The sequence below is a fragment of the Lonchura striata genome, chromosome 6 (assembly GCF_046129695.1).
Source record: "Lonchura striata isolate bLonStr1 chromosome 6, bLonStr1.mat, whole genome shotgun sequence".
Classification (NCBI taxonomy): Eukaryota; Metazoa; Chordata; class Aves; order Passeriformes; family Estrildidae; genus Lonchura; species Lonchura striata.
Genome location: NC_134608.1, coordinates 10,293,247 through 10,304,079, shown reverse-complemented (window position 1 = coordinate 10,304,079; position 10,833 = coordinate 10,293,247).

Genomic DNA, 10,833 nt, shown 5'->3' with positions numbered 1-10,833 from the left:
TTAAACACTCGTCTCAGATACAGTTTAAAGGCAAATGCCAAAATGACTTCTGACTGTGCTGAGCATTCATGACAACTGTCACCTATTGGGTAATATTTTCTTTCCCAATTAGTGAAAGGTCATTTTATTGCTATAAAAATATGTATTTTGATTTAGAGATCTGTTTAAGGCCTACAGAAATGCACCATACAAGTGATTGCACTGATCTTTTAAAAAAAAATCCAGCTAAGTAAGTGTCCAAAGGGAAACAGTATCTATTTATATATCATAATTAGCATGGGTAGGAGAAAATGGTTTTCATACACATTTTATAGGCCATATGGAAGTGCATTGTGTAATTCTCTTCATCCTGCTATAAAACCTCAGCTTTCATCTCTAATGAGCCCAGGAGACTAATTTATTTATCTTCCTGCATGAGTCGACATTTAAAATGGCATTTATTTATAGGTGGCATATTACACATAGCCAGGTAGTTTCAGGAGGTTGCACAAATGTCTTCTGATAACAGTGTTAGTTTGATATGATAAATAGTACTTCTAAAGCCTAAGTAAATAAAAATTTTCTGAGGTCAGTGTGGCTTGACTTCCTTTATCATGCAACCTCTTCTGATGCTGATGCCTGCCCCTCCTTGGAGGCAGAGCAGATAGCCAAGATTAAAAAAACTAGACAATTTTACAGAACAGTTAGGAAAGCTGGTTCCTAAGCACAGCTGCTGTGGCATAACCAGCTTTCCCTGTTTGCTATCATCTGTGTCCCCAGCACATCAGCACCCAACAGCCACCACACTGGACACAGGCTGAGCCCAGACATCCACTCACACACACTCCTGGCTCCCTACCCATCCATCCCACCTGGCACTTCTATCATTTGACAGAAGGATTGCAATTTGCAGTGCAAAAGATTAAAGGACACAAACCACAGCATAGCAGAGGGGGTACTGAGGCATTACTCCCTCCTCTGCTCCTGCAGGAGCCACCTGCAGTGTGCTGAGTTCCCAGGGGCACCTGAGGAACCCCTGCCCTTTCTGCAGGGAAGCCAAAACCTCCAGAGAGCTCACAGACTCAAGTGTGATGGGGAGAAAAAAACAGCAGAAATGTTTTCTTAGGGCCTGATCAGAAACTTTGGGAACTGCTGACCTGGAAATGAAGGGTTAAGGAGACAATGCCAGCAATTCCTTCCCTTTGAGCCTGGATCCTTTCTCTAAAATCCACTAAAAAAATGACAGCACTGGACTAAAGGCCACAGGATTTACTGATGTGCTGATTTTGAGAGACTCACTCGAGCAAAGTGGTTTGGTAGGTGGGATTTTCCAGGTGGACAGAGCTGGCTTCAGTGACATGCCTAGGTGACACATTCCTCACCTGCTAATTGCTGTAAAGCAGGAAATGTATGGGCAATTACATCCTTCACCAAGGATGTTGCAACGATTTGCCAACATCCATTTTCAAATCCTGCCTTTAGCATAGCTAATATGAACTTTAATAGAAGAAAACCTGGAAACCCCAATCCAATGGGAATGAAGCCTGGCAATGCATGGAACGTCCCAGATGAAAGGCACACCTGCAGTGAGTGGGATGGCAGAGCTTCCTTCCCAACAGGAATTAGGGCACACAGGCTGCAAGTCCAGCATCTCCCAGGAAGGTTTCACTTGCTGCTCCATCACCTGCCTCCTTTTTGGTCAAAAGCCAGTACTGGGGACGAAACAGGCAGGAGCACCAGGAAGGAAGGATGTTTTGGGAGTGGGATAGAGGTGAGTGAGCTGAAATGTGGCTCTAGCAAAATCATGCTTTCCTGTGCTATAGACTGAAACCCATGAGAGTAATTGCTGCTTCCTGCATGACTTAGAAGAGGATGTGGCCACACCACCATGCTGATATCCTCGAAACACAAAATAGCTTTTGTGTAGCCACAATAATAGAGATGGCAGCTCATGCAGGGGATTTCAAGAATTACTCATCAATGCAGGAAACATGGATTTCGATCGTGCAATGGAGCAGAAACACTCATTAGGCTGTTCAGGGGCATGTTACAGAGGAAAAGTTAACTACATTTTTTTAAAGCAGTATGAAGTTTTTAAGGTTACCGTGAAGTGAATGTTCACACCTCCTGGGCACCATTTCTCCTTGCTACCAGGGGCTTTATCCTCCAGAAATCAGGTTTTAAAAAACCCTTTTGAACTGACCAGCTTGGACACTTCCCAACTGTGACATTTTTCATCTCTTCTCTGGGTCTTCTCAGGTATTCACTTCCTTCTTTCACCTCTCCACAAGTCTCCTGATGCCTCCCAGCACTACCCAATGAGGCTTTGGGATCACATTCTCCCAATTCTCTCAAGCTTCCAGTAGATAGGACACACCAGGGCAAATTATATACCAGCACCCAAAAGAACCATCATTTGAGGTTGAGGAATTCAGTGCTATTTATCCAAGTAGTTTTTATCCAACTAGGACAGAGCACTTCCCCTGTGATAAATCTCATAATGGACTAATAAAAGAGGAAAAATTATTTGGCAGAAAAGCTGAGCTCTCAAAAGTACTCCTCTCAAATGGGAGGAGGTTATAACAAGCCCTTAGGTAGAACAATATTGGTCCTGGAGGCTTCAAGAGATTTTGAGCCCTATCCCAAAGGCATGAGGCCAACCCCCAAGTCCCACTGGCAAAAGCAGTGTAGCTGAGAGCTCAACCAAGTGCACAGTTTAGAGAAAATAGCAGGATAAAATTAGCAGTGCTATGCCCTAGTTAACAGAGGGCTGTTTTGGTTTCATTGCAGCCCCCTTACTCTACACCAAGGCTGTAAGAAGAGGTGAAAACCATCTGAGCTGTGGGACAGGGACTCTCATCTTCATGCTGCCGCATAGCAGATCCCTTTTCTCAGGCAAGGTCCCATTCCCAGCTTCAGTCATTGAGACACAGCCCCTTCACAATCTGCATGGGGATATACAGAACCAAAAACCTTGGCTGAAGCTACCCACTCTCCCCATTCAACACATGGGGAGTGCCAGAGGTATTTCCAATGCCCCAAGAGAGGCATTCAGCCCAGCAGGATCCTGGCAGCCACCTGCTTGTGACAATCATGGACAACACCAGCTTTGAGGCAAGTGGGTGTGAAGGGATGTCACCTGAAGAGGTCACACTGCATTCAGAGGCGTCATTGCTGTCCTGCATGGACACAGGCTCTGAGCAGCATTGTGTCCCTCCTCCAGGATGCAAAAAGACCCCTCCTAAGATTTACTGGAAAAGAGTTACTGGAAAATGGGAGGAAACTCTTGCACATGCTGCATGAGCTAGAGCTGCTGCTGGAGCAGCCTTGGCAGCTTGTGAAGATATCACAGGTGATATGCACAGGTTAGTCCTGGAGCTGGCAAAAAAACACAGCATGAGGAGTAATCCAGATAAACTTAGCTGTCTGTCAGTAAGGGAAACACAGGAGGCTGCAGAAGCAGACACTGAGGTGGAAGTGCAGCCTTCAAGTGTCCACCATGCCTCTGGCCATGTTCAAAAATCTTCTATAAGTCTTTGTTTAACTGTCCAGCTCAGCATCCCATTCAGATCCATTAAAAATATCACTAGGACTAAAGTATTACTGTGGAATGCGTGAACTGCCCAAGCTCCCATTTTTGTTTGATTTGATTTCTCTATGAAGCTTCTCTCAAAGGGCTCAGATTGCATTTACTTGGGGAACATTTTGTCAGATCAGCACGTACAGCATGAAATCAATAGCAGTTTTTGAAGAAAGACCATATTCATGCATTGTCCAGAACAACCTCTTCAGCCAACTTTTCTTGGGTGGAAACCACACTTAAGAAAGGACAAGTTCTACCTTCCACTTATCTCAAAACTCTCCCCTCAGTGTTCCCTGTGGACCACAGGCAGAGCCCCATCGCTTCATGTAATATTATCTTTGTACAAAAGCCTATTTCTGTACAAAATAACACTGCATCTATCCAGATATTATGTTATTCCTTCCACTGTAATTTTCTATCTCATATGAACAATTCTATACTGCAAACTTCAGCTTGTTATTCAAAATTATAAATTGCCCATTTTCATACATTTCAATATAGCTTGAATTGAAAAGCAAATTCTTGCTTTCAGTAGTACATGAGCAATGCTTCTGTGTTAATGTGCAAATTATCATTAAGAGAATCAACACACAGCAGATTTCTGCAATCTGTTTACCTCTCTATACACAGAAATATCCTCTGTAGAGGAGCTTTCCAGGCAGAAATGGAGGCAATAGAATCTATAGGTTTTTGAGAGCAGATGACAGTTGTGATGAATACATAGATTATTTCTTAGTCAAAGGTTCGTGCATCACACGTGCATACAGCGCCTCCACACAGATACCACTGCCATAACAACTGTTTTTCTTACATTCTGGATCCAGCCTTTTGCCCAGTTTCAACCCTTCAAATAACAGTTTTCTAGAAATTCAACACTTTTCCTCCACAGAAAGTGGGCTAATCAGAATATTTTGTTTGGCAACCCAAACTGCGAAGTCTAGGACCCAAGAACTGGTTGTGTTGATGTGTGAAATCCCTTTTCTGTTCCCATGCTCTGCCACAGCATGGTTTTAGACATCTGAGTCCCAGCATGGGTTTTTGTCTTATTCCTTCTGCTAACTTTCTCTGCACAGAAAGTATTGTAAAATTCAGGCCATAAGAGTTCACAGCTCACAGTGTTGTAGGAGCTTTAACATATTATGACAGAAATGCAAACAACATGCAGAAGACTTTTCTGTCCTGTCCAGGTCCAGGAGACATCAAGAACCTCAGTATTCCTGATGTCCAGCTCCTGCTAATCCAAAAAATTACTCAAAAACCAGACAACATGCTATCATCTTACAATCTCTACTATCACTCCTTCCAGTATTCAGGACTGTCAAATGGGCAGTCTGAAATTCTGAATTCTCTGAAATCTGAAGCTTTTGCTGTACAAATACATGCAGGGTTTGCCCAAAAGGACATGGTGGATGTCAATCACTCAGAGGCTGAAGTGGCTGCTCTCTTGAGCCAGTGATGAGCTAAGTGATTGGTTTTTTAGGTATTTCACCTGTGTGTCATCAGGGCAGTCTGTGAAGTCTGGTGCAAGAGATGCTCTTCTTTAGGACAGGCTGAAAAGTCACCAGGGACAGGGGCAATGTCACCTCTCCTAGCAGCAGAACTGTTTTTCAGACAGCACTGCAGGAGGGAAATCTCTGCCTATATGTGTGAGATGGGAAACAACCAGCACTGCAATCAAGTGGTTGTCCATCTCCTTAATAAGGAGGGAACTGGAAGAGTTCCCAGGAGAAAGGTGATACATGTCTGGATGTCCTGGAGGGATGTCAGAGGAGGATGGCTGTGCTGTGGAAGGGAAGGGTGACCTAGCACCAGCAACAGGAAGGGAACCCAGAGCTGGTCTCTGAGCAAAGCTCTTTAAATACTGCCTCTGTCAGAGGTTCCCGATGGGCACAAACCATAGCATAGGAGCAGGAAGAGGCAGGAAGCCTCTCTGGTGGAACATTCATGCAGGTTGTGACTCAGGCAAGCCTTTTGTACCTTCATTTCCATCTCTCATGAGTACAAACCATGGACTTCTCAGGTGCAAGAACAGATTATGAACACCTGGCTGTGCTTGTGCTTTCACCTGGTTTGGGTGACTGAAGCATGAGGTGACTGGGTAGCAATGGGCTACCCCAAACAGACCATGGCATTCTGTCTCCAAAGACACAACAAAACCATACTCAGGGGCTGAAGCACTTTAACACAGTGACACAACTCCCCCAGATGCTCCTAGCCAAGTGTATGGCACATGAGGTCAGCAAAGGGGGGCCTGGGTGTGATCTCCAGTGCACAGCACAAGCTGGGGAAAATGTCCGGGAGAGCACAGGCACGGCAGGGACATCAGAACTCTGAGTGAAAGCCAGGAAGACACAGTCATCAAGGTCAGATAATGACCAGCCTAGGACATGTGGGTCTATATTTGGCAGTGATGCAATCAGCTGGAAGCATATATTCACTTTCCCTTGAACCGTAGGCAAGGCAACAGCTGCCAGAGCTCACATGAGCACCGTCAGTGACAGATGATATGTTGTCAGTGTTCAGACCATCTCACTCTCCTGTGTTTCTGCTCTCTTTAATGCTTTTTCGTTTCTCCTGGAAAAACACAAGTGGAGAGTGGGTTATTTCCCTCCCCCTATACAGTACCAAGCATGGCAAGAAATGATGTGGTGTATCCACAATGTTAGGCAGAGGTTTATTTTTTCCAAAAATTATTTCTTCATCAACCTGAAAAGCTTCAATGCTTTCAGCCACAGGTGTGCTATACACAGAAGTCAGTCTGACTTCTGAGGGTGAGGATTCAGGTAACAGTGTGTGACGAGCCAAAATTGAGCTACATAGCAAGAGAACATGGAGCATGGAGTGCCCTACTGTGCCCTTCACTGCCCCTCTGCCACAGGAACCACAGCCCTGCAGATACACCTTCCCTAATCTGTAAGTGATCAGTCCCACAAACAGCACCTTGTCCTAAATTCAGGCCTGCCTTCAGTCACAGCATCCAGAAAACAGAGGCCCTTCTTGAGCTGCTTGGCCAGAGCTCTTTCATTGCACTGATTTTAGCTGCCATCTACCCAGATAAGAGCATTTTCTTTAAAGCAGAGGCATGTATTTCTCATCATAGGACTGCTCTCCCATCTGTCCTTCATGCCATTGAATTAAAATAATGCCACTAATGAAGGTGGCATTATTGTCTCTTGAAGCCAGTGTCAGGGACACACAGTGTTGGTCCCAGAGGGGACTTGGTAGCTCTGGAAAGGAGACTGAGCATTCTCATTTATCACATGGAGGAAACAGATAATTCATCAGTGGTGTGAACTTTTGAAATCCCCAATGTGGCTGCTCAGCTGTGAAGAGGAAGAAACCTCTGCAATTGGAGCCCAGGTAGCAATTGCACATTTGGCTAAAAATTCCTCCCAAGATCTACCTAGAGAAATCATGATGGGCAAACAAAGCTCAGAGGTGCACAGGGAGCTCATGGCAGCTGAACATCCCTCAGTCTAGCAGCTGCACAATTGCTGTCCTCAGCCTCCCTGGCATTGTGGGAGCTGTGTTTATGCTGCAGAGAACCAAGACAGTTGGCAAGTTCATCAGCCCAGGAATGCACATGCCCTCTCAGCCCTTGCTCTCATGTTTCCTCTGCTCTCTCACTTTCCTTTCCTGCCCAACACACTCTCTAGCCTGTATCTCTGTGGAGAAGAGGACATATCTGTGGGGAAGAGGTCATTTTGGTCCCCAAGCCAAGACACCTTTCTTAGCACAAGCAGAGCTGTCCAGTGTCTCTGAGGAGTGCACACATATATCATCATGTCCCAGTCCAGCTGACATCACTATGTGTGTCCACTAGGTCAGCCCACATCAAGCCAGAAATAAGGCCATAAGCATTATTTTTATTGGCTTTCCTCCACACAGTTGAATTGTGTTTGCTTCACTTTGAGTTTGTTTGCTTTAACTTATCCCTCATTACAAGAAAACATTGGCAAGAGAACTTTGAGCAATCTCAAGTCTCCTTAATAATGGCTGAGAGAAATAAGATGCAAACAGCCTGTATAGTTTAATCTAAAACCTGCAACTTAGCTATATATAGATATAATGCAATCCATATTTCTATACCTATACTTGGTTTATCTACACAAGTGATTTTGAGTCATGTTTTTCTGCATAGATTTAGCACATAGATAATATGGACAGATTAAAAAAATCTTTGCTACAAAGTGCTGCCTGCTTTATACTTCCAGTGCAAAGCATTTGCCTGGTACCATTGAAACATGCTTCAACTGCCAGTATAAATGGAATCAAGCCAAGCCAAGCCATAAAATTCTTCAAGAAATGGACTACACTTTTTTCAGACCAGATGCACAGCAATAGCCCCTCAGAAATCACACTCTACTCCCACAACTCAAACCTCACTGCTCTTTCAGTGGGAGTAGAGGTTCTTGCCTTCATACCTCCTTGGAACAACCATTTATTTAGATGGTCGCTTGTGCCCAGGATCAGAGCTCAGTGACAAGTGCTTATTCTGTCTGTGCACTGGGAAAAGCATTTTACAGGGCAGGACATGAAAAACAGATGTGGCAAGCCCTAGGACTGGTCGTGATCTCGCAGTTGGTTTTTGAGTCCTGGCCCAAAGGTCTCTGGGCACTCTTTGGCCACCAGACCAGCTTAGATTTTCAATCAGGCTAAAGCAACGAGTTTGGAAATAGAGCAAACCCTCCCACCACCATCCCTTCTGATACCTACTGTGCAACACTTGGGACATTATGATGCAAAAGGTGCCAGCAAGGAGATGCAAGATGTGATTCGGAAAGCCCCAGCATTGCATGTTGCTGGGGTATGGACATGGCAGAGAACATCCCTGCAGGAATTCTGAGTCTAACATTCCTTCCTGACCACCATGAATGGCTGGGTTTTGCTTGCTTTTTTCTTCTTGCAAAACTGATGTGGCAGGGACAGCAGTGCAAATGAGGAACAGACAGCACATGAATAGTGCCAACCACTCTAATCACACGTTGTGGATGGTTTCAGTTGTTCTGGCCCATAGCTATTCCAGGACTCTCATCAGACAATGCTGTTACCATACACTGCCACCATTCTTGTTCATCTCCTCTCCTCCCAGCACCTCTGTCATCATCCCTGACCAGATGCATGATGGGATCTGTGTGAAAACTGAAAAGTCAACCTGGAAGAGCCGTTCCTGCTCCAGCATGATGAAACACACTTTATCACCCTTGCAGAAGGACCTAGAGATAATATTTGCCTTCTGGTCTTGCTGGCCCATATGCCTCTGGTGCCAGTCTTCACCTTTAAAAATAGTCATAATCAGGGAATAACAGAAATGATGGACACAAGAAACAGAGAAGATATAAAGATCCTGCAATATCTTCTTGATGCAGCAAGACCACAGCTCTGGCTCAACAGGTCACTTCCCCTATACGTTCCCTGTTGCTCAGTGAATAACTCTAATTTTTCTCTTGTTTTACACATTTCAGTTTCACTTTTCTATCTGTACGTTTCCAGCCTCTAATAAAGTCAGTGAATTTTTACCACAGAATTTAACATAAAATCTTCCATTCTCCCTGACCATGTCTGTTCATACTGCCAAGCTGAACCTGCATCTCAATCAACACAGGTTAATTGGCCAGAAAATACAGGGCAACTGTTTGTGCTGGGAAAAGACCAGGATATGAAAGGTTATGATGTCTTGAAAGACTGTATTTTCCTACAGAAGTTTAGCTCCAGGAAGTCAATGCTTTGAAGCAGGATTTTGTTTTTTGGTGTATTCCAAAAAGGCATTGGTCTTTCTGAAGGCTGGGTATCACAGCCTTAGAGGATTTTTTACTTAATTAGTAAATTATCTTTTGCAGGCTGGAACAATTAAGTTTTTAATTACCTAACAGAAAGGAAGGGATGTAGAAAGGTCATTGTGTCCTTGGCCAAGGAGAACAACCCAGCCAAGCCAGGCTGGAGGAAATAACCCAAATTCCACCCCATGCCCCAGGGCAGCTGGCCACCTCCATTCCCACTCAGGGCCTCAGGACCCACATACAGAAACTCTACTTCTTTGAAACACTTTTGTTTCTGGCAGCTCCTGGAAATCTGGCAATTTAAATCACTTTCCTATATTCAAAGTTTTCTGCATCTCACTCTGGAAGGCCTCCCTGAAACCCATGGGCTTTGCACTGCTGTAAGCCAAAGCAGGGGTGTCCTAGCGTGACATTATGGTGTTTGTATCTCCAATCGTGTGTTCTGTTTATGTTTGATATTATGTTCTGTGCTTTCAGAACTGACTCTGAAAGTGAAGGTTTGTTTTGCCTTGTTATCAGCCAGTTCACTTCCCCCCATGGTCTGCTGTCTAGAAGAGGCTGGTGCTGGCTGGCTTGCTTTTACTTGCTTGCTTGGCTTGCTTGCTTTGGTTGCTTCTGCTTTTGCCTTTGCTTCCTAGTTAGTTTAGCTAAGCAGTCCAGTTCTTTCCCTGGACTGTTTCTTTTCCTTTCCTTTTCCTGAATACCATCCAACCTGCTCTGGACTGGGATCTGGGAAACACCAAGGAACACCAGGAGCCTGCATTTTGTGATCTGCAGCAGCCATCCCCAGTGCCCAGAGCAATCCCCAGCGTCCAGACCCAGGCGACCACTCCCAGGAAAGACTTTCTGGATTTGTTCATCTCTTCAGAGTGGTGAAAGAGTTTTGTTGTCATCTGGTGTGCATCTGGAGAGTGCTTGTTTGTTAAATAAACAGGTTCTTTTCCACTTCTCTCAGAGAAAATTTTTTCCCGAACCAGGTGGGTGGGGAGGGGCCGTGGGGGTTTGTTTTCTGGGGGATCCTTCCAGAGGGTTTTCCTCAAATTTACCCTAAACTAGGACAAGGGGTCAGCCCCACATGGGACACACCAAGAGAGGGTGACTGTCACATGAACAGCAGCCCCAAATGGGTCATTTCCCCACCACAACAAAAATTACTGTTTTTACTATTCAATAAGCCCAGAAAATCATGTTTTCCTCAGCTATCGTCCATGTGTCATTTCCACAGACACATTTACTCTCTGACACAATGTTGCCCTCACATATTGATTTCTGAGTTTGAAAAAAAGCATCCACAGGATCTAAAGGTGAGGACCTTCTCTGTACTCACAGCTTTAGCTTTAAAGCCTATCTGTTTGAAACTGAGTGAACAAGCTTCAGGATCATCAGAAGGAAGGAGGAATTGTTATGGATGCTGTGGGTTCTCCCCATGGGCTGTCCTCCAGACTACATCTGGGACATCCCTGGTGTAAGGCAGCAGCCTCACCAGCAAGT